Source organism: Sturnira hondurensis, unplaced genomic scaffold (genome assembly GCF_014824575.4).
Source record: "Sturnira hondurensis isolate 20B ecotype Veracruz unplaced genomic scaffold, ASM1482457v3 Scaffold0008908, whole genome shotgun sequence".
Classification (NCBI taxonomy): Eukaryota; Metazoa; Chordata; class Mammalia; order Chiroptera; family Phyllostomidae; genus Sturnira; species Sturnira hondurensis.
This window is the reverse complement of record NW_028081539.1, coordinates 946,984-974,450: the sequence shown is the minus strand read 5'-3', so window position 1 is coordinate 974,450 and position 27,467 is coordinate 946,984. Positions and strand designations below refer to the sequence as shown.

At 38.5% G+C, this 27,467-nt stretch overlaps 1 pseudogene; it reads left to right on the top strand.

The window, feature by feature from the left end:
• The first annotated feature begins 19,676 nt into the window (after positions 1–19,676).
• On the top strand, positions 19,677–19,760 carry LOC118993841 (uncharacterized; annotated as a pseudogene).
• Positions 19,761–27,467: the final 7,707 nt, after the last annotated feature.

Here is a 27,467-nt window from a genome sequence, read left to right as displayed (position 1 = left end):
ACATTGATTTTAAGATGCATCACTACTTCTAAGATGCCAACAGGGAGAGAATACGCGTCTTAGTATCATGGACATATTTTAGTCAAAATAGTGAAATGGAGAGACTATATTTAAAGCAAATGATGGTTACCCCATTTAGTATCCTTATCAGTTTCCTATTGCTGTTGTAATAAATTAATTACCACAAACTTAGTGACTAAAAACAACACAATTTAAAAATTTTTTAAATTATATTTTATTATTTATGCTTCTATACTTGTCCCAATTTTCCCCCTTTGCTCCCCCCCCTACCCAGCACTCTCCTCTCTAAGCAATCCCCATATTGTTGTCTATGTCTATGGGTCATGCATAAGTGTTCTTCGATTCCCTGTGATGTACTTTACATCTCCATGACTATTCTGTAACCACCAATTTGTACTTCATAATCCCTTTGCCCTTTTTTGCCAATCCCCCTGATGCCCTCCCATCTGGCAACCAACAAAATGTTCTCTGTATGTATGATTTTGTTTCTGTTCTGCTTAACAACACAAATTTATCACCTTACGGATTTGGAAATCAGAGTACAAAGTGAATCCTCAAGGCTGCATTCTTTCTGGTTTAGGGAAGAATTCTCTTCCTCACACTTTTCAGTCTACACTCCTTGGCTGGTGGGTGCTTTCCATTATTCTACCTACCACAGTGTCTCTGACTACAAAGCCTGTGTGTGGCTTTGGTATTACATGTGTTTCTCCTTGATTTCTCAATCTCTTGTTTAAAGAAATATTGCTGCACAAACAAATGATCTTTTAATAAAAGGAATCACGACTGGAAAATTTTTTTTAAATAGTTGCTGGTGATAAAATATTAGGAAAACCTGATCTCTCTAGGAAGACAGTATAATGCTATGGAACAAATATTTCATGGGAGCTCTGCTGAGGTTATAAATTATTATTATTGGTTCTTTTGGGTGATATATACTGCTGAGAAATAATAATTTAGTTTTTCTTTTTTCACCATTAAGGTCACCCAAGTACACAAATGCTAGTAATTAAGGAGTTCTAAAATTTTTTTGAAAAAATGTTTAATGGACTTCCGCCAAGATGGAGGCATAGGTGGAAACACTGTGCCTTCTCCCACAACCAAGTTTGACTACAACAAAAGTGTGGAGAACTAGGACACACCCAAAGAGCAGAAAATGGAATTATACGGAAGTCCGACAGCTATGAACCGTTTAACGGGGACGGTAAGAGAGGCGGAGCCAGCAGCGGAGCTGGGTCGGGCAGGACAGATCCCCCGACCTAGGCGCTAGGTGTGTGGGCAGCCCAAAGCCAGTCGGGGTGCGGGGCAGACTGACCAGGATCACACATTCGCGCACAGTGAGACGGACCACACAGGCCCCAGGGGACGAACCCAGTGGTGGAGGGCCAACAGCGGTGGCACACTCGAGTGCAGTGGAACAAAATGCGTGGGCCTGGTGACAGTGGTGGCTGCGGGGCCTGTGGGGGTCGGCAGCGGGAAGGCAGAGGGAAGCCATTGTCCCTCTTTGACCCCGCCTGTGGGGGTCAGCAGCGGGCGGCAGAGGGAAGCCATTGTCCCTCTTTGACCCCGCCCCCACATACAGCGTCACAACCCAGCCACTGAGTTGCCCTGTTCCAGTGAACACTTTAGGGCTCTGATCCTGCTATGGAACAGGCACGAACAACCCGAAAGATGGTGCAAGAGGAACTCAAAGTCCCAGAGCCAATAACTCTAAGCGACCAACAGATTGCCAGCCTCTCAGAAGCCCAATTTAAGACACTATTTATCAGGATGCTCACAGAATTGGTAGAGTACAGTCATAAATTAGAGGAACATATGAAGGCTAAACTAATTGAAATGAAGGGAGATACACAGGAAACCAATAGTGATGGAAAGGAAACTGGGACTCAAATCAATGGAATGGACCAGAAGGAAGAACAAAACATCCCACCAGAAAGGAATGAAGAAATGAGAATTCAAAACAATGAGGAGAGGCTTAGGAACCTCCAGGACATCTTTAAACATTCCAATATCCGGATTATAGGGGTACCAGAAGGGGAAAAGAAACAGCCACAAGTGGAAAACATATTTGGACAAAAAATAAAGGAGAACTTCCCCAGTCTGGCAAAGGAAATGGACTTCCAGGAAATCCAGGAAGCTCAGAGAGTCCCAAAGAAGTTGGACCTAAGAAGGAACACACCAAGGCACATCATAATTACTTTAGCCAAGACCAAAATGAAGGAGAGAATCCTAGAAGCAGCAAGGAATAAGGGGACAGTCACCTACAAAGGAGTACCCATCAGACTGTCAATGGATTCCTCAAAAGGGACCTTACAGGCAAGAAGGGGTTGGAAAGAAGTATTCCAAGTCATGAAATCCAAAGACCTACAGCCAAGATTGCTTTATCCAGCAAAACTTTCATTTAGAATGGAAGGACAGATAAAGTGCTTCTCAGATAAGGTCAAGTTCAAGGAGTTCATCATCACCAAGCCCTTATTATATGAAATGCTAAAGGGACTTATATAAGAAAAAGAAGATGAAAAATATGAACAGTGAAAGGACAGCAAACACACAGTTATTAACAACCACACCTAAAACAAAAGCAAACCAAGAGGACAGCTAGATCAGGAGTGGAACCATAGAAATGAAGAACACATGGAGGGTTAGAAACAGGGGGGTGGGAGGGGGAGAAGGGGGGAGAAGGCACAGAAAATAGCATAGATGGTAGGTAGAAAATAGATAGGGGGGAGGGCGAGAATAGTGGGGGAAATATAGAATCTAAAGAACTTGAGAGACGTGGTTATAAACTAAGGGGGGGGAGAATGGTGGGGGAGGGAGGGTGCGGGTGGAGGGGAATGAAGGGGGGAATAGAACAACTGTAATGGTATAATCAATAAAGTATATTAAAAAAATAAAAATTAAAAATTAAAACAAAAACAAAAACAAAAAAAATGTTTAATGGTGTTAAATGTCCCCAAAGTCAATAAAAAGCACTGCGGGTTGTTATCAGTGGTCTTCATGATCAGTATAGACTTTCTGTAATTGTGTTAAATGAATACACACACACACATTAGAAGAATGCCTGGTAACAACTATGTAAATATTCTTTTATTCTACATTTATATTTATATTGTTATATAGTAACAAATATGATTTTTCTGTGCAAATGTTGTTACTCATTTTTACTGAAATTATGTGCAAGAAGACTGGATTACACAGCAGCTCCTTGAATGATGTAGTTTCATTCAACATCATTCATTATAACATTGATGAGCCATAAAAACTCACCTCTTATTTATATCAATTAGCCTTTGATAAAATTGGTTTTATTATAAATTATTTTTACAGTCACAGAACCTACCTACAAGATTCAGTGAGGACTTACAACAGAAAAATTTTTATTCAGATTCTTTAGCTTGATTCATGAAACAAAATATACAAACATTCATTTATATGGGTATGTATATGTTAGTTTGTATATAGTACTAACTTCATAACTTGTTCAGAAGATTAAGTAGGTAATGCACTTAGGGCACTCTGCACTTAGCTGGTATGTTTTTTACTAATAATATACATTATTATTATTAACATACCTGAGTTTGATTTTTAAAAGGTCTAGAAAATGCTGAGTCCATAAATTAATTCATTCTAAGTTAGGAATTATTCATTCTAAATTATGAATTAATTAATTCTAAATGATTTCAAAAACACTGTGCTATGCTCTCTCCACAATATATGATTCTTATCCCACAGGCCCTACTTTATATCAGCTTATCTTGTCCATGCTCCTCTAATTGTGCTTGAATTTTCTATGTGTTGTCTCTCTAATCATTCATACACTCCTTGAAGGCAGAGAAGAAGTTTTATCTTTCCTTCTCATTTACCCAAAGAGTTTATTACTAAAGGCAGAACACAGAGCATTTCTGAAGAGACACCCCTGGGGCTCTCTGCTGAGAGAGATGCAAATAATAAATGCCCAAGGGTACTATTTGAAACCTAAGAAACATCAAAAATATTCCCCATCCTCACTTCTCTTAATCAGTGCTTTCTATTTATTCAGGGCCAAGCTTATGAAAGGTAAAGATTGTCTTGATGAAGAGCAAGCCCTCTGGCTACTGATGCTGACATCTAGAAAAATCACAAGGCTTGGATTCAATATTCTGCACGATAACTCCCTAATAGACTCAGGCAAATGGCAATAGATATATTAAGCTTTTTCTGAGCTTCTAAAAAACATCCATCCATTGCATTTCTCTTTAATTTCTTTTCTAATTATCTGACTGCCTCTTACTTGAGCCCAATAGAATTTTAAATATGAGAAAGAAACCATTAATTAGAGAATAGGATTAAGATGAAGGGGAAAGTGAGAAATTGGTATTTTTTTTTAATCAACTCATCTACTTTAAGCATTTGAATTTGCTTGCTAGCTGGAACAAGATTTCTGGGTAAACAACTTTCATTAAAATATAGAGCATACATCTTAACCATGGTACACATTCAGACATGACCACTCTTTTCATCAGAACATCACTTGGCAGAGGAAAATGGTGTTCCTGGACTGCTAAACCAAGGGAAAAACACCCAGAACAATAGAAAAATATACTATGTGTGGTGCCTTCTTTCAGCTTTTCTAATCTGGAACAGACTGCTCCCATTTTAAGAAAATTGCTTGGAGTGCAAAGGATACTTCAAAGTGAAGCAGACAGATATGCACTGATTCTTCTTTTACATTATAGCAATCAATTTTTAGAGTAATTTTCCTCTTACTTAGAAGCAAAATACTGCTAAGGGAACAGCCTGTCTTCATCTGGTTTATAGTAAACATTTGCCACTTAGGATTCAGGAGCCAGTTGGATTTTTTAATCTTTGGCAATAGACGCTAACATATCTGTGATAAATTATGGCAAGCCAACAGGGAAAGAGCAACATCAGAAGGATGCAGGAGGCCCAGCAATTAAGCAGGCAGTAGAGCAGAGATGGGTAACATCATCTGTGTGTCCTGAAGGCAAATGGTCAGCAGCCTTCCAATTGTGCCTTGCTGTTTCCCTCAGTCTGCCCCTTGCCCTGGTTCCCCAAGCTCAGCCTTGGTAAGTCTGGTCATTCGATCATTTATTCAACAAATATTTTTATTATATCAACCCACATATTTTTATTTTTAATCTAACTCTTTTATGTCTACAGAGAAATAAGTGATATATATGATTTCATGTACTTCATATAATAAATGTTGGCCATTGTTCCAGAATTGGCTAGTAGGAGATCATAATGCATAATCAGCCAAAGTGATTTTTTTAAGTTTCTAGAGTACATACCTTTCATTCTCAATAAATATTCAAAAAATCTTTATTGAGATTTACCATGTGGCTGATACTATTCTTTATGTTAGAAATACAATGGCAGTCAATACATATCTGGTATCTGTACACACTTGTATATAGCCCAAAGGAACACATGGATACCTAAACAGGGAATTACTTTATGGTGTGGTAACTACAGGGGAAATTCAAGTAGCTAGAGAAAGGGCACCTACCTAGAAAATGCATCTAATTCTACAATAAACCCACTGTATGTGATGAAACCTCATAAGATCAAAAAGAGGTTTCCAGGAGGAAACAATGTCCTGACTGAGAAAAGGAAAGTGGAAAGTTAGACAAATGAAGAAAAACTGGAAAAGCCTTCTAGAAAGACAGCAGCATGTAAAACGGGTCAGAGGGACGCACATTCAAAGAACCGGAAATTCAGTTTGGCTGTGCAGCCTCAAGTGTAAAGAGAATAGCAGAAGAAGATGAAGTGAGAAACATAGGCAAGTTCTACATATTATTCAGGATTATCTAGGTTATATTCAGTTAACAACTAAATGCCAAAATAGTGATTTGATGCAATGATAGTTATCTCTCATTCATATATGTATCCAGTGTAAGCTGGAGGCAAGCTACCAGTGATGACATGTGCACAGCTACCCAGGGATCTAGGATGATGGAGACCCAGCATCTCATAGCTGTAACAGTTGGCACATCTGGCTTTCCTGGTCACCTTAGCAGGGAAAGGTGTCTTGAATATTTCAGCCTATAGGCAATACACATCACTTATACCCACAGCTTATCCACTAGTACTAGTGACATGTTCCCCACTACCACGCCCAAAAAACAAGACCTGGAAATCTAAGAAAACAGAGAGAATGTTTAATGTGTACTGCATCTCTAGTGTAGTCATGATATTGAAGGCCTTTAGATGTTGTGTTTGCATAGTTTGCAATTTATTCTGAGGACAATGAAGAGCCAATGAAAAATTTTGAGCAAGATAATCAAAGGATCGGATTTTTATCTTTTTTGGAGCACTGCAGGTTTTCTTGCCCCGTTGACCCTTCTTGTTCTCACCAACTGAATAAGGGTTGTTCAGAGTAGACACCATGGAAGGAATACTGTTAGGGAATGAGAAATGGTGAAGATCTACCGGAGAGCGACTGATTGCTCCCATCCCTTAAATTAAAACTTGTGCTTTTTTAGTGCCTCATAGAGCACATCCCCCAATAAAAACTGAGCTTCTACTTATGAGGTAGCAGCCCTGGGGAAGACAGCTCAGTCAGGTACAGACAGGCACAGACATGCTTCAGTAACGAGAACTAAGGGAAGAAGTCACTATGAATCCTGAGCACTGAACATAAGGAGAAACCAGTGTTATTGGCATGTCCATTCCTTTCCTCTAGACATCCAATGTCATCAGATCACAGTTAAAGAAGGGCCGTAGCATTGCATCCACAGTCAGTCACAGGCTTCTCAGGGGTGAATGCTTGTATATGGGAGGAAAAATTGGAGAGAGAATAAATATATGGGTGATGTCATTTCTTTATTTTTATTGCCAGTAAAACTGTGCCTTTTCAAACTTCCCTGATGACTGGTATTAACAGAAATGTGTATGATGTCAGTGTGTCAAGGCAGATTGCAGCAGGTCCTCTTTGCCTCCTCTCGTCCAGTGGTTACTATCTGGATGATTATCAGAAACTCCTCAGAAGATTTTTAAAAATACAGAGTTCTCAGTCATGCATTCAAATTACTGAATCAAATTCTAAAAGTAGGATCCTTGAAGATGATTTTTTAATTTTCCAGGCTTCGAATGTGTTGCTCTAGTTAATGCAGAAGCAAACTGCCATGAAATTATTTCCTATCTGAAGATCTACTATGACTTTCAGTCATTTGCAGTTTTTTTCATTATGTAACTGTGGGTGTCTCCACTCACCTCTCCCAAGGAAAGTTTTCAGAGAACCAGAAACCTTACCTTCCCACTGTTGAATTTTTGTGCACATTGCACATGAGTAGGCACTCAGCAGACATCTAAAGCATACAGAATAGAAAGCAGTACAATCAAACTGAATGAGTATTTGGGATAGAGATGAGTCTGCAGATGCATATCACAAGGAAAGAAACAGCATTTCTCCCTAAGGCACAAAACTATTTTTATGTTCAAGCTGCTCTCTTTTGGTAGACAGTGTCATAGGCATCACCAAGCTAATTGCTATGTTTGACAGGTAGTCTTATGTGATTGACTTGAGAAGATTCACTTTCTAGACACATTTTTCTGCCCTCAGAGGGAAGTTATAGAGGGAGTGTTATTTTTTTTGTTAAGTTGTCCAACAAGGTAAAATTTGTGTCATTTTTGCATCAAGATGAAAAAGTTATATTCTTTTTTTTCTAAATATATGTGCCCTTTTATCCTCATTCTAGGTATCTCAAGTTGTATTTGCCTTTTATATGTATGTTTTTGCTTTGCATTTCATATAAGTTTAAATATCTTCTATAATTTTGTATCAATACAGAAACTCTATTTGGAGTGGAGTGAAACTCTATGTGGTGGATTTGGGAGGGATATCTCAGAAGTGGAGAATTCCAGCCCTATACCAGGCCCCCAGCCCATGGTTCCAGTGCCAGGAAGAAAAGTCCCCATAACTGTGGCTGTAAACACCAAAGAGGACTGAGTCAGTGGAAGAAACTTCTGGAGTCCCAAGCACTTTCCCTTAAAAAACACACGCATGACTTACTCAGATTCACTCCCTCTGGGCTCTAGTACCAGAATAGCACCTTAAAAGGCATCAGTAGCACACAGGGAGGTACTGAAGCACCAGGCATCAAGGTGGGAGCTGGGGACAGCTTTCTCCCACACAGAAGGGCAGGCAGAGGCCATTAGGCCTTTTCTGAACCTTTACTGCACAGAGCTATAGAGCTGAGAGGTGAGTTCCATATCTCAGACTCCATCAACCTGGCTAACATTGCTTGCCCTGCCCTGGAGATCCCCTGAAACTCTGGACCGCTCAATTTATGGGCCCACCAAAACCTTTAACAGTGATTTTTCCATATAAATGGCTGATCTTGGCTAATATTTCACACCTTTCTAAATCCTATCAAACAAGCAACAGCTGGCTTCAGTGAGTCCCCAGCCCCTGTACCTCTTGCTAAGTGGCCCCGGTCCTTGCACTAGCACCATCCAGAGTAAATTCATAGCATGGCTTCACTTGGGAATCTCCAGGCCCAGCACAGGTAGCAGCTACCTCATATTGCTTTATAGCTCATGCAGGGTGGCCCTGGGAAGAACACAGGTTGGGGATGACCTTGGCCTACACCACCTGGGAAATTCCAGTGCCTGTGCACCCAGTGGACAGCTACAACCACGTCAGAGTATTGCCACTCTGCCCCTGCACAGCTGATCCTCCATGGAGGAAGGAGGCTGGTGTCAGTGGTCACAGTCAATCCTTATAGCTGGCTGTTCTGAGTAAATTCCTCCCATTGATCTGCCAACAGCAATCAAGGCTCAAGTACAAGAGCAAGGTATACTCAGCCAATATGAAAGGTACACCTCAAGTACCCAGCTTGGGTGATAGGGGGTGCTGTGCTGCTGGACCCTACAGGACACCTACTATGTTAGAATATGCTACAAAGACATGGAGTCAAAACAGCTCTACCTAATACACAGAAACAAATACAGGGAGGCTTCCAAAATGAGGAAACAAAGAAACACAGTCCAAATAACAGAAAAATCAAAACTCATGAAACAGAATCAAACAAGTGGAGATAAGCATTCTATCAGATGCAGAGTTAAAAATACTGGTTATAAGGAAGCTCAGGGAACTTAGTGAGAACCTCAACAGCATAAAGAATATCCACTCAGAAACAAAAGAAATTGAAATAAAGAAACACTTACAGGGAACAACAGTAGTGTGGATGAAACCAAGAATCAAATCACTGATTTGGAACATAAGGAAGCAAAGAACAACCAACCAGAATAAGAATCCAAAACGACAAGGATAGCGTAAGCAGCCTCTGGGGTTACTTCAAGCAGTCCAACATTCACACCATAGAGGTGCCAGAAAGAGAAGAGAAAGAGCAAGAAATTGGAAATCTATTGAAAAAATAATGAAACAAAACTTCACTAATTTGGTGAAGGAAATAGACAGGCAAGTCCAGAAAGCACAAAGAGTCCCAAACAAGATGGATGCATAGATGCCCACTCCAAGAGCATCATAATTAAAGTGTCAAAGGTTAAAGATAAAAAGAGAATTTTAAATGCAACAAGAGAAAAGAAGTTAGTTACCTACTGGGTAGTTCCTATAAGACTGTCAGATGATTTCTCAAGAGAAACTTTGCAGGCTAGAAGGGATCAGCAAGAAATATTCAAAGTCACAAAAGCAGATACCTACAGCCAAGACTGCCAAGATACCCAACAAAGATATCATCTAGAATTGAAGGGCAGATAAAGAATTTCCCAGACAAGAAAAAACTAAAGCTTTTCATGTGCTTATTAGCTATTTGTTTATCTTTTTTAAAAATATCTATTTATTTATCTTTAGAGGGGAAGGGAAGGAGAGAGGAAGAGAAACATCAATGTATGGTTGCTTCTCGTGCATCCCCTGTTGGGAACTGGCCCCTGCCAGGAACTGACCTGCAACCCAGGCATGTGCCCTGACTGGGAATCGAACCGCGATCGTCTGATTCACAGGCCCGCGCTCAATCCGCTGAGCTACACCAGCCAGAGCAAGTTTCTGGTAACTTAAGAATAAAGGCAGTTCTCAAAATATCATCCTTTTTTAAATCATCAGTGTTTCTCTCAATTTTCTAGAGGAAACAAAGTATAAAATGGAACTATGAATATTTTATTTCTTATGCAAAATCTATTAAATTGAGTAAACACTTTAAAATATACAGTATGCCAGCCTCATTGTAGAGAGCTCTATATTTCTAAATGCATTCAGATAAAATATCTCTCCACCATAAATACTTACTAGTAATAATATTTATTTCAGCAATACAACTCAACTTATCCAAAATCATTTGCATGAGCACATGCACACCCACCTGCGTGCCCAGGGAGACAACTGCATGTTCACCAAGGAAAGGGATACACCAGAACAGACCAGACTGAAACTTAGAGATAAACATTTCAAACAGGGCTTTTTTTAAATCCAGAGATACCATATTATCTGATAATTACCATGCAAATTATTCCTTTATGAGTAAAAATGAAACATATGACAGATTACATTAATTCTGTTAAATGTTTACTGAACTAATTTCTCCTCCCATGTTGTGCTGGACACAAACGAGTCAAAAGTGGTAGAATAAGGCCCTGGCCAGGTTGCTCAGTTGGTTGGAGTGTCCACTCATACGTCAAAATGTTGAAGATTCAACCCCCAGTCAGGGCACATACCCAAGTCACAGGTTCAATCCCTCCTTTGGGGCATGTACAGGAGATAGCCAATCAATGTATCTCTCCCAAGTCAATCTCTCTCTCTCTCTCTCTCCCCCTACCCCTCCAAATCAATAAACATGTCCTCAGGTGAGAATTTTTTTAAATTGTTTTAAGTAGTAGAATAAATACTGTAATTTTACATAACAATAATTTCTAATATCCATATAATACTTTATAGTTTAATAACTCCTGTCACTTAATGCATTATATTTAATCCTCTAAATCTGTAAAATAATTTACCATCATCATTTTATAAATAAAGAAATAAAAGTTCTGAGTATTCCACCTATATTGTAAACTCAGGATGTGAGGAACTATTTCTTGAGCCACCTTTTCAAATTCTCTCCACCTCATTTTATCTCTGGTTATCCATTACCATTCTCTCTCATATACTAGCTTCTCTCTTAATTGCTCCCTTTAACCTGACATTCTAAAAGGCACCCAAGTGTCTGGCTTTATTTCCTACACTCCACTTGTGCTTAGCATACTCATCATCATCTCTGCTTCCAACCCTTTAAACCAGCCTAAATCACCAATAAACCACAAGCTCATTCGGCCATGGATACAAATTGCCTGCCTTCCTTACAGTCCTCAGCTACTTCCTTGTTTGAGGGCCTTCAGTTCATGTAGTATCTACTTCTTTCTACCACAGGAACCAAGGAGGTGTTATCCCATTCTCAGTTCTCATGGTAACCCTGAGAAGCCTATGCCAATAATTACAACCCTGTTTCTTTGGCCAGGGATTGGTTTAAGTATGGTCCCATAACATAATTTTGTCCAATGAGAAATGAGAAGAGAGTATATGGGAGAAACTCATGGGGAGGCTTTCCACCCTTATTTTGGACTGAATTGTATCCTCCCAAAATTTATGTGCTGAAGCTTTAACCCCCAGTACCTTGGAATGTGACTGTACCTAGAGAGAGAACCTTTGAAAAGGTAAGTGAGTTTAAATGAGATCTTATAGATAGGCTCTTATCCAACCTGACTGGTGTCATTATAATAAGAGAAATTTTGGACACGCAAAGAAACACCTGTGATATATACACCCAAAGGAAAGTCCATGTGAGGACACAGCAAGAAGGTGGTCAGGCCACTTGCAAGCCCAAAAGAGGGGCCTCAGAAGAAACCACCCCAACAACATTCTGATCTCAGACTTCTAGCCTGAACTGACAAAATAAATTTCTGGTGTGAGCTGCCCAATCTGAGGTACTTTGTTACAGCAGCCCTAACCAACTAATGCAGGTCCTAGAGCTAGAGATAAGTAGCATAAATAAAGGTCAAGGAATAACTGGCTCAGAGTGCCTTTGGAAGAATAAAAGAGAGGCCTTGTGGTCAGTCTAATGTGGCTCTAACAGACAAAATGTCCATCAGAATAGAAGATAATCTCATCCCTAGTGCAAACTGTGTCTTTATTCAGACACCATCTCATCATGCACATATTTAAGCACAGTGCACAGGAACTAACATCTGTTAAGTCTATGAGGATGAAATAAAAATAAAGTGAAGGAGAAAAGCAAAAGAAGGAGAAGGGGTGGTAAACAGCTAACCCTTTTAAGGGTTAAACTCATTTAATTCTTATTACCACCCTTTCAGGAAGTAAATTTAACATTATTGCCCCCACTTTGCATAGGAGGAAACTGAATCATACAATAAGTCGCTTAGGGTCACACAATCGAGTGGAAGAGCTAGGATAAACAATAGATCCATAAGAAAAAACCACAAAATTTAAACTGAAGTTTAAAAACCTCTACATTCTGCCAGGGCTGGTGTGGCTCAGTGGATTAAGTGCCGGCCTGTAAACCACAGGGTCATTGATGTGATTCCCAGTCAGGGCACATGCGTGGGTTGTGGGCCAGGGCCCCAGTACAGGGCACACGAGAAGCAACCGCACATTGATGTTTCTCTCCCACTCTTTCTCTTCCCCTTTCCCCCTGTAAAAATAAATAAATAAAATCTTTAAAAAATAAAAACCTCTCTATTCTAGTACTACTCTCACACTTTGTTACTTATGGAATCGAAAAGAATCTTACTTTAATTCACATTTTTCAGTTAGAGAGGAAAGGATATTGGCTCTTACTCATTTTTTATCCTGTATTTCTATGTGCTCATTTTTAAACAAGCAAATATAACATGCACTCAATTTATAGCATACCCATCTTATTCTGGCAAAACAATCCATTGTCTTCTTCTGCTTCTACTTTTGACTTCAGTGCAAAATCAACACAACCTGATACAATAGCGGAGACACAGAGGAATAGGAGATTTTGGATGAACTGTGTGGTTTAACTTTAATGAAAGCATGACATATTTTAAACAATGATTCTTTGTGGTTACCCCAAATCGTATTTGTATACTGAACTCTTGGTTGCTACAATGTGTTGTGAAACTGCTACATGGTTACGTTTCAGCACAAAGTACGTAAACCAGTGAACAAAGAACCATATTTTGTGACTCTACCTTTACCAATAAAAACAGTCTTGCCACTCTCATTATTCCAACACAGAAATACTCAAAGTGGTGTGTACAGAAATAAATTGTCAGAGATCATGAAATGCAATTATTTTTAAATTATTTTTGGCAGAAAAAAATAGTTCTCTCTGGAAATAAAATGCATTAATGATAAGCATATGCTCAAAGTTTAACTCCTTTTTCCTCCCCTTCCCCACCCAATAAAAGCGAGGGAAATTTTTTAGGTTGGAAATTAATCTAGCATGAAGAAAAGTTACCTTCGGTGAATGCTAAGTAGGGAAACTGTGGGAAAAGGAGGGAAAATACCCTAAGGGTCTCAAGATTGCATAAAGAGAAGGAATATTCTACAGCTGAGGAATTTGGGCCCTTCTTTGTGAATAAACCTCTTTAGACTTTGCTTAAGTATCAATTTTTGAGCTCCTGACTGTGTTTGCTGCAGGTGGACTTTTTTTTAGAAGGAAGCAGGAAAATCTAAAATTTAAAAAGTAGATGTAGAATAGTTGAAAAGAAGAAGAAAATAATTCTATAAATTTGGGTTAACTAATATAGCCTTAAAGGCACATGATTTATTGCCATATTCACCATGTCAGTGTTAGTTATGTTTCTTGTATTATTAACAGGAAACATACTCAGACAAACAAATTGAATTTGTTCTATTGAAAATCAGAGTTGAATGACTTCAGATAATATCTTTTAACTTTCTTAATTTACTCCATTCACTTTCAGTTATTTGAATTGAAATAATGTGAGTTGGAACATACGCACTACTTTTACATTCCCATTGAATTAGAGGTAAACTGAAATGAATTAATAGCCTTAGCTAAACATACAAATAACATCAATAAATACTGTTAGATCTCAAATATTGCTCATAGAAAAGATATTTATGCAAGTAAGACTCATTTATGGCTACATTAAATGTCACTTTAAAAAAATGATAGAGGGCTGGATAGGTGGGCTGGGATGGGGTAAAAGAAAGAAAACTGTACTTGAACAACAATTAAAATTTCATTTATTTTTTTAAAGATTTTATTTATTTGAGGACTTCCGCCAAGAAGGAGGCATAGTTGGAAACACTGTGCCTTCTCCCACAACCAAGTTTGAATACAACAAAGGTTTGGAGAAACAAAGACACAACCAAAGGACAGAAAATTGAATTATACGGAAGTCCAACTACATCTAACCATTCAACGGGACGGTAAGAGGGGCGGAGCCAGCAGCGAGCAGGGTCGGGCAGGACAGGGCCCTGGACTCAGGCGCCCAGGCAGACGGGAACCAGTTGGGGTGCGGAGCAGACCGCGGGCGCATATTCACGCACAGTGAGACAGACCACGCAGGCCCCAGGGAGCGAGGGCTGATGGCGGTGGCACACTCGAGTGCAGTGGGACGAAACGAGTGGGCCCGGTAACAGCAGCAACTGCGGCACCGGTAAGGGCCGTGGCGGCAGGGGGCAGACAGGACGCCATAGTCCCTCTTTGACCCCGCCCCCACATACAACGTCACAACCCAGCGACTTAGTTGCCCTGCAATACCAGTGAGAGCCATTGTCCCTCTTTGACCCCGCCCCCACATACAATGTCACAACCCAGCAACTTAGTTGCCCTGTTCTAGTGAACACTTTAGGGCTCTGATCCTGCTATGGAACAGGCACGAACAACCCGAAAGATGGCACAAGAAGAACTCAAAGTCCAAGAGACAATAACTCTCAGCAACCAAGAAATTGCCAGCCTCTCAGAAGCACAATTCAGGACACTATTTATCAGGATGCTCACAGAACTGGTAGATTATAGTCATAAATTAGAGGAACAAAGTCACAAATTAGAGGAACATAGTCACAAATTAGAGGAACATATGAAGGCTAAACTAATTGAAATGAAGGGAGATGCACAGGAAACCAATAGTGATGGAAAGGAAACTGGGACTCAAATCAATGGAATGGACCAGAAGGAAGAACAAAACATCCCACCAGAAAGGAATGAAGAAATGAGAATTCAAAAAAATGAGGAGAGGCTTAGGAACCTCCAGGACATCTTTAAACGTTCCAACATCCGAATTATAGGGGTACCAGAAGGGGGAAAGAAACAGCCACGAGTGGAAAACGTATTTGAACAAATAATAAAGGAGAACTTCCCCAGTCTGGCAAAGGAAATAGACTTCCAGGAAATCCAGGAAGCTCAGAGAGTGCCAAAGAAGTTGGACCCAAGAAGGAACACACCAAGGCACATCATAATTACATTAGCCAAGACCAAAATGAAGGAGAGAATCCTAGAAGCATCAAGGGATAAGGGGACAGTCACCTACAAAGGAGTACCCATCAGACTGTCAGCGGATTTCTCAAAAGAGACCTTACAGGCAAGAAGGGGCTGGAAAGAAGTATTCCAAGTCATGAAATCCAAAGACCTACAGCCAAGATTGCTTTATCCAGCAAAACTTTCATTTAGAATGGAAGGACAGATAAAGTGCTTCTCAGATAAGGTCAAGTTCAAGGAGTTCATCATCACCAAGCCCTTATTATATGAAATGCTAAAGGGACTTATATAAGAAAAAGAAGATGAAAAATATGAACAGTGAAAGGACAGCAAACACACAGTTATTAACAACCACACCTAAAACAAAAGCAAACCAAGAGGACAGCTAGATCAGGAGTGGAACCATAGAAATGAAGAACACATGGAGGGTTAGAAACAGGGGAGTGGGAGGGGGAGAAGGGGGGAGAAGGCACAGAAAATAGCATAGATGGTAGGTAGAAAATAGATAGGGGGGGAGGGCGAGAATAGTGGGGGAAATATAGAATCCAAAGAACTTGAGACACGTGGTTATAAACTAAGGGGGGGAGAATGGTGGAGGAGGGAGGGTGCGGGTGGAGGGGATTGAAGGGGGGGAATAGAACAACTGTAATGGTATAATCAATAAAATATATTTTAAAAAAATTAAAAAATAAAGATTTTATTTATTTGTCTTTAGAGGGGAAGGGAAAGAGAGAAGGAGAGAAGTATCAATGTATGGTTGCCTCTTGTGAGTCCCCTGCTGGGAACTGGCCTGCAACCCAGGCATGTGCCCTGACTGGGAATCAAACTGCGATCGTGCGGTTCGCAGGCCCACACTCAATCCACTGAGCTATGCCAGCCAGGGCAAAAAATTTTTAAAAATTTTAAAATGATAATATCACTCCAGGAAGACAAACCATCCAATTAAAAAATGAGCAGAGAACCTGAACAGACACTCCAAGGAGGTCCTACAAAGGGCCCAGAGACATATGAAAACGTGCTCAGCATCACTAGCCATCAGAGAGATGCAAATTAAAATCACAATGAGACACCATTTCACACTGGTCAGAATAACCATCATAAACAAAGCAACAAACAAGAACAAACAAGTATTGGAGAGGTTGTGGAGAAAAGGGAACCCTAGTACACTATTTGTGGGGTTGCAGACTGGTACAGCCACTGCGGAAAACAGTATGGAATTTCCTCAGACAACTAAAAATGGAACTGCCTTTTGATCTAGCAATTCCACTGCTGGGATTATACTCTAAAAATCCTGAAACACTAATTCAAAAGAACCTATACACCCCAATGTTCATAGCAGCACAATTTACAATAGCCAAGTGCTGGAAGCAACCTAAGTGCCCATCAGTAAATGAGTAGATCAAGAAACTATGGTACATTTACACAATGGAATACTATGCAGCAGAAAAAAAGAAGGAGCTCCTACCCTTTGCAACAGCATGGATGGAACTGGAGAGCATTATGCTAAGTGAAATAAGCCAGGCAGTAAAAGACAAATACCATATGATTTCACCTATAAGTGGAACCTAATCAACAAAACAAACAAGCAAGCAAAATATAACTAGAGACATTGAAATAAAGAACAAACTGACAGTAACCAGAGGGAAAGGAGGAGGGACTTAATGGGAAAAATTAAGGGAAGGGTCATCATGAAACATGTATAAAGGACCCATGGACAAAGCCAAAGGGGAGAAGGATGGAGAGTGGGATGTGGGGGTAGGTGGGGCAGAGGTGAGTGGTGGGGAGAAAATGGAGACAACTGTATTTGAACAACAATTAAAAAAAAGAAAGAAAAGTAATAAAGACTTGACTGCACCTGAAACTAATTTTAAATAATATTGAATGTAAACTGTAATTGAAAAATAAAATTAGAAAAAGAAAAATAAAGAAAAAAACATGATAATAGAAACATATTTGCTGTAATAAAATTTATTTACAATATATAGATGCCCTTAGTAGTTAATCTGTTGGGGTCTCAAAAAACCATGGCATTTTCAAATTATCTTAGTTATTGTAGGTTTAATGATACATAAGGGAAGTAAGGTTGTATCTTAGTAACTATTCAGTCAGGCAGCTTGAACTACAATTTATTCAAGACACACAATATCTTCAGAAGACTGACAGTAGCTCTCACGCCCAACAATATCTGCAGAAGCCTGTTCAGTAGTCAACTTCTGTTGCTTCCAATGACAAGGACACCAGCCCAACTTGTGACTGGACTGATCTTCTCTGCTTCTACAACTGCTGTGTCTTCCAACACTATTCTCTCTGCTTCAGGGTGTCTGTTTTAAGGCTGTTAGTGCCTTATGACTGCTGTAGTCTCAAAGGGTCTTTTGGCTTCTGCTCTCTTTTTTAAGTTTGCCTCCAAAAATTCCAGAGATTTGCTTTGTGAGCCTGTCACCACTGAACACTGACCATCTTTATTGGGCAAAGTTTAGTAACAGACCACTTCAAAGGCTAATGGCCAGTACTTGAGCTTTCAATCTGGTTCAAGATTAATCCCTTCAACTAAATCAACTGGCTCATAGAAGCAGGAGTCACGTGATATGAAAGCATAATGAACCCATCAGCACACAAACACTTCTAGCTGTTTTTTACGAAATGAAGCTTCGGACATAGAAATTTTTCTCCGAACAGGACCCTGGGTATGGTGGACACACAAGGCAATGTGGTCTCCTCTCCAGTGTGTGCTTCCTTCTAAGAAATCAATGGTATTAAATTTTAAACATTTATGACACAATGGTGCTGGTTTTATCCTCCAACATAAAAGTTGTGATTATATGTAGTTATTTTCAGGATTTCCTTGCTTTTAACATAGGCTTAATTCTCTCTTAAGGTATTGCTACATAATTTTGATGTAGATTTTGTATTTGGTCCCTTGTCTTATCTATGAAAATAATCCTTGTCTTGATTTCTTAATACCCAGCACCTTGGAGAATGCCTGCTATATAGCAGGTGCTAACTAAATGTTAATTAAATCCATGAAACAAATCAATGACAGAAACATGTGTGTTGATTTTACTAAGGAGAACCTCAGCTTCAAACCTGAAAAGTGAGAAAAACTTTTTGACAGGAGCAGGAGCCTGAGCCTCCAGTCTATTGGGCAGGTGCACTGTCAGCCTGGAGGCAAGAACATTTCCTCATAAGCTGTAAACTTGTTCAGGATTCCAGGAATGTGAGAACGGCAGAAACAGTGAGAGTACAGCAGGGACCCCACCCAAAGGTTAATAACGGGGGCATCCAGGAACTCCAACCAGGGGGCTAGCTTGCTAGACAACAGCAGACACCCTCGTAGCCTAATATAAGATGTAACGTGATCAGCTGCTCCACACCAACATATTCATGACTCACTCTTAAAATGTAATTTCCATAAATGTTCAAATGTAAGTGCATACATATTTCCAATAACCTTTTAGGGAATAATGTTGTGTCTTGGGGCATTTCATATGGAGATTCAAATAAATTGGCATTATTGGTTATTCAATCCCCAAAATTAATACTATGTATAAATAAAAAATAAATTCAATATTACTAAATATTTGATAAAGCCATTATTATAATACACAGTGAACATATTAATATGTAAATATAGTTGGGTGTTCATGCCAACCAGGTTACAAGTAAATTCAATAAATTGTTTTGTAACAATGTCCTGATAACATACTAGCATAAACTCAGAGTTGTTTGCATTCTGTATTAGAATTTACAGGATTTATAGGATTTATACACACAAACATCCTATTGATTCAATTAGGATTGGTTTATTAGGATGTATACATGAACACATCCAGTTGATACTGTCTGTGAGTGTGTGTGTGTGTGTGTGTGTGAAAGAGAGAGAGAGAGAGAGGGAGGGAGGAAGGGAGAGAGATGGTCAAGGAAGTCTCTGAAAAATTACCCTAAATATTTACCTTAAATAAAGATTTGCCTTTATGGGCCTAGTAGCCATGATGTACTTGGGAGGGTTGTGCTGAGGTCAAGGGCATGCACTATTAAGCTTTGTAGTACAAACTATTTTTGAGACAAGAAAGGTGAGGAAGATGCTTACTATAAGTATACCAAAATCTGTGAGATGACACAGAAGACAGATTTAGGGGAACATTTATAGTACTAAATGCCTAAATTAAAAAGAATAAACATCTCGAAACAATGACTTCAGCTTTTACCGTAAGAAACTAGAGAATGAGATTTATGCAGTGGCAGTATCATATCCAATGAAGTTTATCTGAGGTGTGATTATTGCTAATTGAAAAATGAAAGATCAAGTGAAATATAAATTCAGCATAAAAAATAAAATAGTAAAAATTAAAGCATAAATTGATTAAATAGAAAACAAAGGAACTTTCAGGTTGAGCAATCAGAATGCTTTTCCATACTAGCATGCCAGGCCGCAAGCTCCCAAGACAACAGTAGCTCTCTGTTCAAGACCCCACCCTATGAAATAAGAAGAAATAACAAGAAATAAGCAAATCTGATCTTTCTGGAGATTTGAGAAAGCTGGAAAACAATACAAAAAAGAAAAATTATCATGGTGTTAAGAAACCCTAAGGACAATCAGATTGCTTTCATCAAATGCTTCTAAGAGATTGGGTCAAGATCTAGGAACACAGAGGAAGAACGTCACCAGAGATGCTCTGAGAAGGAGCCCAACAGGATCCTTCTGCTTACCCACACAACTCAGACATTACGGGACAAGGCTCACACACCTCGCTGGCGAAAACCTCTTATGCCAGACAATAGCCCAACAGATTGATCCACTACTTCCAAAAATGAAGTGGACACAAAAATGCCACCAGCTGAGATGATCGTTCAGGTCCCCCTGCAAAATTCACTTAGTGTCTGAGTTTACACAAACAGCCTTGGTCAGACAGAACCCATTCACCTTGGAGAACTAATATCAAAGCCTGTGAACTGGGAACTGACTAATTCCATTCCCTACTGAACTGGTTCTTAAGAACAAAGACAGGGCTTAGAGTTGGAATAGACACTGCTTCTCAAATTCCACTGAGGTGTTGGCACATTCTTCCAGTGTGGGATAGAATTCCAAACTGTTGTCAAGATTAATTTTGTTGGTAATAATCTACTTAACTACTTTTCTTTATAATTCTCATTTAATGTTAATGTGTTTATTTACCATTTAATGTGCTGAGAACTTACAACATTAGATTGTTAACTAAATCGCTATTATTTTGTTGGTAAGTTGTTCTTCCATTGCTCTTACTGTATTTCCCTAGTAAGGGACTATACTAGGGGGTAAACACAAAGTATATTACCTCAGACTTAAAAAAAAGAAAAGAAAAAAATAATAAAGAAAACTTATGATACAAAAATGCTGGTTCATTGGGAAGATCAATAAAATTGATAAAACTCTAGGCAGACTTATTAGAGAGAATACATAAATTAGCACTATTTGAAATGAGAAAGGTGACATCACCATAGATTTTACAGATAGTAACATTTTAACAGGAAAATCTTATTGTGGAGGGTGACCTCCATATCCTCCACAATCCCCACATCTTAGTGTTCGTGTCTCAGAATGATCCCCCACCCTGTGAATGCAAGTGGGACTTATGACTTGCTTCTAACCAATGAAATGTGGTAAAGGCAATGGAATGTATGTGATTAATAAAGGCCATGATTACATAAAATATAGTAACTATTTTGCTAAAGTCTCTCTAAATCTATTGTTGGCTTCCAAGGGGAAAAAACTTCCTTGAATCTTTTAATAACAAGGAAATAAATTCTATCAACAACAACCTGACTAATCTTGGAAGCAAATCCTTCCCTGGCCAAGCCTCTGCTGAGAATCCAGTCCTGATCCACAACTTGATTGCAGCCTTGTAAAACCCAAAGCAGAAGGCCCAGCGAGGACCCAGACTCAATTTACAGAAACTGTGTTCTAAGTCACAAAGTTGGTGGTAATTTCTTACATATGAGGAATAGAATGAAAAAATAAAATAGTGTCACTTTAGTGAGGCTGCTAAACTACTAAAATCAAGCAGGTTGAGGAATGAGGAAATGATTCTATTTTTGTTTTTACTAGCCTGGGAACTTAACCTTTGAACTTCCCAGTCCTGCACCAATGCCTGGATGTACATCAGTTCCTTGCGTGTCAATAGCTAGACATGCACCAGGTCTCCAGATAACCCTCTGATTACCAACTGTCGGCCTCAGGTATCCAGACCATCTGACATCACCAGACCTCCTGGCACCCATTCTCCAGAACACCTGGTATCCAGCAACAATAACACCTAGCATCTGATTGATAACTGTCCTGGAACAACCCTAAAGTTGAGAATATACTTCTTACTGCAAGAACTCGCTTATTTTTCTTCAAAACACTTCTGGGTTTTTGCCTAGCTTTGTTTCCAGTTTGCAAACTCTAAGACCATTAAATACACCAGTATCATTTGTTTCTAGCCAAAGCTGCCAGACACTTTTTGTGTTTGTTCAACACATAGCAATACATAATTAATACAACTAGAATAAATTTATGCCCATAAATGTGATAACCTATAAAAACGGAAAATTTCCTTTAATATACAACTTACCAAATCTCAGCCTAGAAGAAACAGGTAATATACATAATCTACAAAGAACATTCTAGAATTACTATGTGAGCTTAGCAAGATTTCAAGGATCTATGATCAATATAGAAGGAATCTATTGTATTTCTATGTATTATCAATCCATTATCAGAAGTTGGAATTCTTTAAAATATCTTTTATAATGTAAAAATATTAAATACTTAGGGCAGGTATGCCTAACAGAAAATATTCAATGTCTTTCTAGACTGAAATCATCTTTGTTTTTATATACTAATGACCAAAAAATTCTATCTGATCAGTCTACTCAGGATCTTTAAGATCGTTTTATGTATGTTTTAACTTCTTGATCAAGTTTTCACTTTGCATAATTGTCAGAAAAAAAACAATTTATCTTGTGATAAGTTTGAACTATTTCCAACCAGTATGGTAGTTTATAACCACTAGGTTTAGAAGTCAGGTGACTTTGTATTAAATTCCAGCCTGACAGTTAATAGTTGTTAACAGTTAATAGTTATCATACAACTAAAACAAAACTTCTAATAATCTGTACATCAATTTCTTGATTTGCAAACTTGGGACAATTGCACTCAATGGCTGTGTCATCAGATGCTTGTGTTTTTGTGTCATCTATGCCACTTTCTTACTATTGGGGGATCCCAAAAATGGAATTTATTTATAAAAATTGTGTATTTATTCTTACATATTTAAACTTCAATCACCTTCAAAGTACTTATTCTCCATTTGATGCAACACACGTATCAAGACAGTTTTTCTACTGCTCAAAACAGTTTTTGAACTCATTGATTTTGATGCCTTTTACTGCTTCTGCCATTTTTTGTTTGTTTCACCTCTTCCACATCTGCAAACCATTTCCCTTCGAGGACTTTTTTTGTCTGGGGAAACAAAGAAAAAAAGTCCCATAGGATGAGACTAGGTGAATAGGGAGTGTGGAGCGTGGGAGTCAGGCTTTTTTGGGTCAAAAACTGCTGAACACTCAGAAAGAAATTAGAAAGTTATTTGAAATGCCCATAGTGTGGTGCGCTCAGTGGGCTCCCTCAGTGACTCAGAGAGAAAAGGCAACTTTCTTTAAGTAGCTGTTCACAAGTCTTTGAGAACTCAAGAAAGCAGCAGGAGACACAAGAATACCTAGGTATTCTCCCTGGTGGCTTTAAATAGTCAAAAAAATACACTACTGCAAAAAGCATTAAAGCAACTCTGATTTTTACAAAAATAAAACACAAATTTCTGTTCCTCCTTCATGATTCCTTCCCTTCAATGCTTCAAGGAAAAACAAGAAAGAAGCCCTCAAACGAAAACCACACAAATACACAAAAACTACTTATGGTAAAAAGAAGCCTTTAACATACATTATCAATGTGAAGAATAATACTTTTGCTACTGTCTATGTCTGAACAATCCTAGGACATTCCCCTGAAAAGTAGGTGTCCAGAGACCATGAGAACTCTCATCTTTAAGCAATTTTGACAGGAATGAGATGAATAAAGTATAGAATTGGAAATTCTCAACTAGGGGGTATGTGGAGAAAATGAGGGAAAACCTTCACATCTAAGGCTTTAGGAAGTTAGAATAAGGATGATAGGAAAGGCTTATTTACCAAAAAACAGTTGGAGTGCTTCCAAGGGATAATATTGACTGGCCCCAAAATCTTCAAGGTTTCCTTGGTCAATGTCTGTGTTCATGACTCAGAATTTTCCCACGCACCAGGAATTATGGTGTGAGCCAACACTGACACAGGCACTCTCCCAATTGTTTTCAGTTTCAAGTTACATACCAAGGACAAGGAGAGCAGGTGAAAGGAAAGTACACCAAAGCATCAGACATAGATACATCAAGACGTAGCCTTGGTGTGTGCATTAGCTCCTTCTGAAATGTCATTATCGCCTCCATCACCAAATTTCAAGATCTGTTCTTGAGGACAGAGTCTCTGATGGATATTTCTATTTTACTGCTCATGCTACTAATGTTTTAATAATAATAAAATAGTTTTTATTGAGGGTTTATGAGGTACTGGATACTGTGCTAAAATTCTTATCAAACATTGTTAAATATGCAAGTACTCAATAAATATTTGGCAATTAAAAACTCTAAAGCAAGGGGAATGAAGGGGGAAATGGGACAACTGTAATAGCGTAATCAACAAAATATATTTTAAAAACTTTAAAACAAAATATTTTATGTAGTAACACAGATAAGATAAGCAAACAAAATAAATAAGAATAAAGTGAGTTTTTATTATAACCTAATAGTAAAGGCAAAGAGAAAAAGTAAAAATAGTGATTTTTCAGGATTGCTTTGAAATCAGGGCAAATTAGAAGGGAAGGGTATTAATTAGAAAGTCAATGGAGTAAGAACAGAAAAATTTAGAGGGCATTATAATCTCTACAAACCATTGTAAAAATTCTGAAAAAGTAGATATAGTTTCTGAGTTAAAATACCAATGTTGAACACCCAAATTAATAAAATTTAAAGCAACACCTTGTGTCACAGAGGATACTCATTAGCATGGAGGCCTGCATAATTAATAGTAACCTTTAATTCTTTGGCGTCTAATCTTAGGAGATGTCCTTGGGCCTTTACCAGATAAGCTCTAAAGGCAACTTCCATATCTCAACAAAGGCAACAGATAATCATGAATAGTTATAGACTGTTTCTAAAACCTATCTTCTAAGAAATGAAGAGCTGATATTATAAACTTAGTTGAAAGGAAAGATTAGTTGGCATTTGTTACAGAAATTATTGTTTTTCCTAATGTCTAAGTTTTACCCCTTTCTTACTTAACAAGATTTATTTGTGACGAATGCCAGGCTTTATGAATAGCATGAGCCAGCCCTGTTTTAACTAGGTGGATCACGGGGCTAGAAATAAAGGTTCCTGTGCTGTATTTCTAGCTCTGAGTACTTCTGTGGCCTTAAACAACCTTCTCAGCAGGAATTCAAATCATGCGCATCAAAACTAAAATGTCATTTTCCATCTACAGGATGTATTGCATAAGAGTTGTTAAATAACTATTCTTCTTTATATAAATGATATGAGTTACTCCAAATAAAAGTAAAGTGTCATAACATTATTTCTACATTACTCTCATACTTAATAATCTGTAAGGATATGGTTGTAATGAGACATGATAAGCTCAAAAAAAATAAGAGTTTTGATTATCCTTTAAAGTTAGTAATTCTCATAAAAATATATAGAAGCTCTCATGGGAGTATATATAATTCATTTACATTTGGCTAAATAATTGAGATTATCATGAATATTAGAGGCAAGAGAATGCCCTAGACTTGATGGCGCTTAGTGTTGGTGGCTGTAATTCATGGAGGAGGAGCAGGTGAAAGGAAAGAGCAGGCATTGGAAGCACAAACTCTGCACTACCTCCACCATGAACTGCTTGATGATCGAGGTCAGCTTACAACATCTCCAGCCTCACAAGCCAAGACGAACGATACCACCTCAATTTTGTGTTCATTTGTTTTAGGAGAGTTAGATGAGTGAATGGGTAGAAACTGGCACAGAGCCTGGTGCACAAGGCTCTTTGAGCACATTAGGTGCTCAAAAATGTCAAGTTTTATATTCTTTCAAGAAGCTTTCTGAGATCCTTGGCCCTTTTGTTGCCACAAATGTCTTTAAAAATACCTCCCCATTTCTGGAGACAGGTAAGGTAATTCCTCATTACTTCATGGAGCTCTGTTCGGATAAATTGCCAATGGATTTTACTTTCCACATCTTCATCCCATAATAATGAATGATGGATAAACATTCTCTTTAAGTTCTTCTGTCTAATTTCATCAAATACATGGGGAATATATGCATTGAAATGAGAAAATCAATAAAACAAAGGGCTAGTTCTTTGGAAGGCTATATAAAATTAATAAACCTCCAGCAAAGACTGACCAAAGAGAGAGAGAGAGAGAGAGACAGAGAGACAGAGAGAAGACACAAATTACCAATATCAAGAATTAAATAGGAAGTATCACTACAGACCCTTGGGGACATCAAAAGTATGATAGGAATTACTACCAACAGCTCTACAGACACATAAATTTGAAAACTTGGATGAGATGAACCAATTCTTTCCCCCCAGGAGAACCCCCACCAACTACCATAACTCACCCAACATGAAATGCATCAAAAAGGATATAATTATTCTACAACTATTAAGGAAATTTAATTCATCATTTTAAAACTCTCAAAAAAAAAAGGCCCTGTCTGGTGTGGCTCAGTGGATTAAGCACCGGCCTGCGAACTGAAGGGTCTCGGGTTAGATTCCCATCCAGGGCACATGCCTGAGTTGCAGGCCAGGTCCCTGGTAGGGGTGCATGAGAGGCAACCACACATTGATGTTTCTCTCCCTCTATTTCTCCCTCCCTTCCACTCTCTCTAAAAATAAATAAAATCTTTTTTTAAAAGAAAAAAACTCTCAAAAAAATTTCTAGACCAGATGATTTCACTGGAGAATTCTGCCAAACATTAAAAAAGAGTGAACACTAATGCTACACAATGTCTTCCTGAATGTAGAATTAATGTTAACTCTAGTATTACTCTGACACATGCAGTGTACAAAAGAGGAAAGCTTTAAACCATTATGTGCAGACTACATATCCAACAAAAGACTAGTATTGAAAGTATAAAAAGAACTCATAACTCACCAGTAAAAAATAAATAAACAATCCCATGAGAATGCTGGCAAAAGATATTTGTCAACAAAGAGACATTTTACTGATGGCTATAAGCACATGAAAAGAAAGTTCAACATCATCAACAATCAGGGAATTGCAGCATTAAAATAACAATGGGGTATCACTACACACATTTCAAAATGGCTACAATAAAAAAATAGTAACACTAAATGTTAGCAAGGATTCAAGAAACCGGACCACTCTCTGATTGCTGGTGGGAATGTAGAATATACACTCTGGAGGCAAATTGACAGTTTCTTAAAAAGCCAAACATGCAATTACTACACAACCCAGCAATTGCATTCCTAGGCATTTATCCCAGAGAAATAAAGACCCGTGCTTACACAAAAACCTACACATGAATGTTTATAGCAGCTTTATTCGCTAAAGCCAAAAACTGGAAACAACTCAGATATCTGTCACAGAATAAATGATTTAATAAACTGTGGTATATCTATACTATGTAATACTGCTCTGTAAATAATGCATGGACTTTTGATACTTGCTGCAACTTGGATAAATCTCCAGGTAATAATCTTTGGGGGTGGGTGGAGAATGAATCTGAAAAAGTTGTATACTGCTTCCATTATACAGCCTTCTTGAAATGATAAAATTATACAGGTTGAGAACAGATTAGTAGTTATCAGAAGTGAAAGAGGTGGTAAGGGTATGAGAGCGTGAACGTGTATATAAAATGCAACAGGAGGGATCCTGGGGATGATGGGAACTTT